General features: G+C 39.4%; 1 pseudogene; it reads right to left on the bottom strand.

Moving 5' to 3' along the window:
* Positions 1-2,390: 2,390 nt before the first annotated feature.
* LOC145004200 (xyloglucan endotransglucosylase/hydrolase 2-like) lies at positions 2,391-3,478 on the bottom strand (annotated as a pseudogene).
* Positions 3,479-6,385: the final 2,907 nt, after the last annotated feature.

Raw genomic sequence — 6,385 nt, 5'->3', positions numbered from 1 at the left:
GCGAGTCTATACGCATACACTGATTTCCCTGGGATCCTCACTTGACCCGACAAGTATTCTCCTAACTCGACAAGTTCCACCTGGCATGAGTTGTGGGGCCTCCACGACTCAACTCGCCGAGTCTCAAGAACAACTCGGCGAGTCCCAGCTTGACTCAGTCCACCTGTCAACCCACTCTGACTCTCCCTGACTCACTGAGTCAATCCCTCAACTTGGCAAGACCACTCGCTGAGTGGTGCTGGGCAATCTTCATGCTACTCGCCGAGTCTGTTCTTAGACTCGGCGAGTCCATGCCATGCAACGACTCAAACTCACTCCTGAGGTCAGATCTATTCTACTAACTCATAGATCCAGTCCTTCCAAGCTTATTTATCACGTAAAGTTGCTATCTTGATGTACATACAACATCTATATGACCATATATGATGATTTAGCCCCAAATACCACAACTCAAGGTCATAACCTCCATTGCTCTTCATAAAGCTTGATGAGTGAGGCTCTCTGGACCTCTATGGATCCAGATCCAAAGCGTCATCACTAGAAGGGGACTATTTGGGCATCAAATCAACCCAACAAAGGCCAATAGAAACCCTAAATCCAAATATACTTCATAAAACAGAAGATGAGCTGAATTAATACCTCAAGTGCGATGATCTAAGCTTCAAATCCATAGTATAGCAACCTCCTTTGCTTCCTCTTGGTTAGGACCTCTTTCTTCTTGCTAAACAACACCACAAAGGTCAAGAATGGCTTCCTTTCTCTCTCAAAACGCTCAAGCACTCTAGGGTTTCTCTCTATGGATTGGTGAGCACAAATGACGGCCATAAGGCCCTTTAAATAGGTCTCAAACCCTTGGAATTAGGGTTTCATTACACAGCGTGGACTCGCCAAGTCCACTCTTGGACTCACCGAGTCCAGACGCGAACCCGCGTCCAAAATCGCGATCTTACTCGGCGAGTTTGAGCTCCAACTCACCGAGTCCACTCACAATTCTCCAAAAATACACCAATAATAAATACCTGAAAATTCCGGGCTGTTACATATTATATTATTTTCAATTATATATCTTAACAATCACATTATTAATGTTAATTAAAAGTTTTCATATAAATAAAAGGTTGGGATCTTGATTGCGTACTTGAAATTTGGTAGGGGAAGTAAATTCGTCATAGGTGTGAACATGTACATAGATGTGTCTGCAAATTGCAATTTACTGTAGGTGTGAAATTGAAGATCACATTTGAGGATGAGGACACTCTTTGAAGATGGTAACTTAGAAATTTATCGTAATGTGTCTCTTTGAGTTTTAAAACGTGTTGTAATCTAAAAACCAATTTTATAGGGTAAAATAATAGTAGTTAAACAATTTGCCTTAGGCAAAGCCTTTTAATGGTGATAATTGAATAATTATATATATTATAGTTTTTTCATTAAATTTAACGGTATTCATTTAACGAAACCAAGAAAAAAATGGTACCATGAATGGGATAAACATATATCTACCATGTGAACATAATGGATATCTATACGAGAGATTGAAACTATTGTGACAAAAATTTAGATTAGTCTGAAAACAACATGATATTTAGTGTCAAACCGGCATCTAATAGTTATGATGTCTCAAATGTATAAATACGTACAATCATATATTGGCTATATATCCATCCGTAAAGGAAACCATCAACGATGGACTTCCAGTTGATTAAAGATTTAATACAGATCATCAACAAACATATATGAAATCTCGCAAAATTAGCAACTTTTTACCCATTTTCGTGTCAAGACTTATATGTTGAAGTCTATTTGAGCCCAATCTGCAATTATTGTATTTTTATTAAGTTTTCATTTTTGCATACAACTTCTATAACAAAAGTCAAAAATCACACTTCTCAAATTCGGAATTCTTCGTTTTAAAGTTAACATCTTCATCAATTACTTAGTCATATGCCCATGTTTTTGTGTCATAAAGTAAATGCATATGTTTCTTCAATAATCACAAGACTCCCCTTGCACAAATTTTAACCATATATAGTGCTTCATATCGAAAACATTTATGGACCACGAGGATCATTTTTTGTTGGTAAATCTACACATAGTGAAATTTGTATGTAGTGTCGAAGGAAAAAGGGTTTTAAAAATTATAATGTTATTACTTACAATTTTTAATTTTGAACAACTGAACTATATAATTAGAAATGAAGAGAAAATGTATTTCAGCTATTGGTGCCACTATAGAATGCGTTTTTAAAGTGAAAGTAGAATCATATACTTGTTTATTTATTTTTAATTTCAATTTGAATGTTTACAATGAATCAAAGAATAAATAATCATGAAAATAGAAATCAATGAATAAAAAATAAAAAATATGGATATCAGGTTAGTAAGCAGGCTTAAAGGAATCTAGAGGTCTTGCATTCCGCTGAAATACCATTGGGAAACCGTTTACGATCGTTGCAGTAGTTGTAGATCATGTGCTTGGTTTGCACCCATCGGATCCTGTTTCGGCCAGCTGCATCAAGTCCTTGGGTACTCCATGACTGGTTATCATTTACTGAGTTTGTAGATTCTGAATTGGGACCAACTTTTTTGGCATTGGCATTGAATTTCCTGTATGACGCGGTGAAAGGCGCATTCGTCCAGTCAGTCTTCACACGCCCACCTTGGGTTGCCCAGTCATCCGCGTTCCACAGGCTGGCATACACCCTCATGGGTTGGCTCTTGGGAAATGGGACTCCAGCAGCATCATTGTTATTGAACACCCTTACTGGTATGTTATCTATCAAGAAACTGCAGAGACAAAGAGGTTTAGGAACAGTAGAAAAACACGAGAAAGGAAGAGAACCAAATGTTTATGTTGGATGCGTGACTTACATAATTCTTAGACTGTTCCATACGATGGTATAGGTGTGGAAGGCTGCAGTAGGGTCAAACCAAAGGTGGAACTGCTGTTCTTTGTTTCCCTTCCCTTGTGAATACACATTGGTGTGAATTGTGTAAGGGTTTCCCGTGGAGTTTCCCAAGAACTCGAAGTCGATCTCATCGTGACCCGCACCTTGTGATGACAACTGATGTGATTTAATACAAAGACATGGTTATTATCAGCTTTTAAAAGATTAATACAAGTGAGTGACAATATATATATATATATATATATATATATATATATATATATAATTCAAGATTGAAACCGATCGATGGTACTCACATAGAATGTGGTGACGGTGCCAGCAGAATTGCCTGGTACTAGTTTGAGTTGCATGTCGAACCTTCCAAACAGGTACTCGTGCTTCGACTGGAAACCCGATCCAGAGTATTGGTCGAGTGACAGTGAAAGATCCTGACCTCCATTCACAATTTTAGCACGTTCACCCCCAAAAGTGGTGTCCATGTCATCGTAAAAACTTCCTGCTGATGCTGCTACTATTAGAATTGATATTGAAAGAACAACTGCAGAAATACTAGAGTTGGACGTTCCCATTATTGTTTCTATATATGGAGAGAGAGAGAGAGAGAGAGAGATGTTATGTTTGTGGGAAGTAGTACTGATGTTGTTTATATATATATATATATATATATATATATGTGTGTGTGTGTGTGTGTGTGTGTGTTTGTATGTGTGTGTTAGAGAAATTTGCCTTGGTGGCCGAGAAATCTATGATTAAACGTTTGACGGCCCTGAACCGATTACGATTATGGTGTTTGGAGGAAATGGTCAAACTCGCGTTTGGCGGTTATCGGCGGTCATAGGTGGGAAATACTTAAAACTTTTAAAAATTTTAATTTTCAAATATTACACCAAAATTTTAAATTTTCAAAATTTTAAGTTTTCAAATTTTAAAATATTATATTGAAATTTTTAAAATTTCAAATTTATAAAATCTTAAAATTTCAAATACTTTTTTTTGGATTTATTAATTTTTCAATAATTTAGGGTTCTCGATTAATCTCCGATTAATCCTCGCCTACTTCGATTAATCGCTTAACATCGGTCGAACGCCGAACGATTTTCACAACATTCATATAAATATATATATATGTGTGTGTGTGTGTGTGTGTGTTGTGATATATCGAAGAATGGTAACATATAGACTTCAATTGAAAACAAATTGTAGAGGAGTGGTTGTTAGGTAAGTGTTGTACCTGAAAAGAAATGAATTTATTGAATCAGGGACTAAAGGGTAAACATTGGATTAAATTTGAAAAGATTCTATGGGGAGGGACCAGACTTGTAATTATGCAAAAGATTTATAAGTGGACGGGATTTATAACCCGCTACCTTTATCATAAATACCCTAACCCTAAGATGCAACAACCGCCACACCATATGAACCCTGTCCAGCTGTCACCGCTGGTCTTGGGTCCAATTGCCATTCCTCCACCTGCAACCTCATTGTCGGACGCCACACAACAGCCCCTGCTGCAGATGACGTTGTGTGCAACCGAAGGAGCTGACAAAAAACCGAATATTCCAGCAAAGGATGTCGTCGCGCGAGCCAGGAGCAATCAGGAAGCTCTCATTATGCCAAAACACCTCATTTCTTCTTTCCTCCCTACGAGTTTGATGTCAGGATCATTGGTATTGTCGGCAACAGCTTTTGGTCGCCACCTTCACTCGTTCTAGTGTCGCTTGCTACCTAGCCGATGGATTGGAACGGTGGTATTGCGTCGGGTATGGATATATGTTGTTGATTGAGCCCGAGTTTTTGTATGTGAGTGTTGCTGGCTAGAAATCGAGGAAAAGGGACCACCATGGCTGCCAGCCATGGTGGCCCCAATCTGCTGCCACTTCCCTGTCGCTACTAGCCATCGTGGAAGGTGGTTGTTTTAGTGTGCTACTATGTATTTAGGTGTGTGTTAGTGTATTGTGTTTTATGTGTGTTTTGTCTAGCCGGAAAACTAAGAAAGCCACCGCCACCACCGTATACCACCACCGGCCACCACCGTAAGGTGGTGGCTGCCGCCATATACTACCACTGGCCACCGCAAGCGTGGCTATGTGTGTTTATGTTAGTGTGTGTGTTTATTTTTTTGATTAAAGCATTGTAATTGTAATTAGCAAAAAGAATAATGAAAAGAACCATAACCACCACCGTGAGGTGGTGGCTGCCGCCGTGAGCCGCCATTGACCTCCACCACCAAGGTGGTAATGGATGGTGCCCGACTAGTGAAACCCTAATGGGCTTAAAGATTTAGTTTTGGGCCTATTAGGCTATGATTGGGTGGAAAACCCTAATTAGGGTTTAGAGAACCCTAATATTGGATTTATGGGCGTTAGACTTATTGCGACCCACATTTGGTCCATTGGAATGGAAATTTGATTTTCTCACAATCACATCACATGATTTATATATTAGAGTTATGGACTAAATGGGTTAAGTGAGAAACACTTAACCCTAATCATGATTTCATGTGAAAACCCTAATTATGTTGGGTTTTGAGTTGGGCCTTCCTGTTGGGCCTAGATGTATGGTCTCCTGATGGGCCAACTATTAACAAGTAATGAACTAGAATATTTGGATTGGGCTTTAGGAGAAGGCCAATTGGATAGGATTGGGCCTAATTGGGAAAATTGGGCCACAGATAAGCGATAGTTGGGCCTTGATGGTTATGAAATATTGGATCGTCAGAATGTCAACTGTTGGACCAAGAATAAATGTTTGAGCCTTAAGGCAAGACAATGTAGAGGTCTGGGCCCAATTTGGAAAATTGGGCCATAGTTGGGCCTTGGTTCATTATTACACTTTTGGGCCTTTGGATTGGGTCGTGGGCTTGAATCAAGAAAAGATAAGGATAAAGTAGTCTTTTACCCTAAGCATGGACTTATAGATAGGTGTTGGAACCCAATTATTAATTGGGTGTTATTTTGATGTTGACAGATTCGGTAATCTATCATCCAGCACCTAGGGTTTTTGTAGCGGGACTACAACTGTGTGATGTGTGTTTTCCTCCAGTAGGAACGGATCGAAGGCATCAATGCCGGCCTATTTATGTATGTTAGTATATGTTGAGCTTAGGCCCGATGCCGGGGTTAGCCCGATGCAGTTTATATGTTCTGGACTTCAGTCCGATGTCGGGGTTAGCCCGATGCAAGTTATTTGTTCTGGACTTTGGTCCGATGCCGGGGCGGTCCTACAAAGCGTTTATGTATGCTTGATGTCTTTGTGATTCTTTCATGGTATATTTTATGTGTTTCGGGCTTCGGTCCGATGTTGTGGCAAGCTCGATGAATGTTTAGCTTATATGTTATGTCTTATGTGTTCTGGGCTTTGGTCCAATGTCGTGGTAAGCCGGAAGAATGTTTATATACTTATGATATGTGTTTATGTTATATGATTTGTAATATGTATGCCAGACTTCGGTCCGATGTCGTGGCAAGCCCGATGCC

The sequence above is a fragment of the Lactuca saligna genome, chromosome 7, assembly GCF_052625555.1.
Source record: "Lactuca saligna cultivar CGN05327 chromosome 7, ASM5262555v1, whole genome shotgun sequence".
NCBI lineage: Eukaryota > Viridiplantae > Streptophyta > Magnoliopsida > Asterales > Asteraceae > Lactuca > Lactuca saligna.
This window is presented reverse-complemented; position numbering and strand designations above follow the sequence as displayed.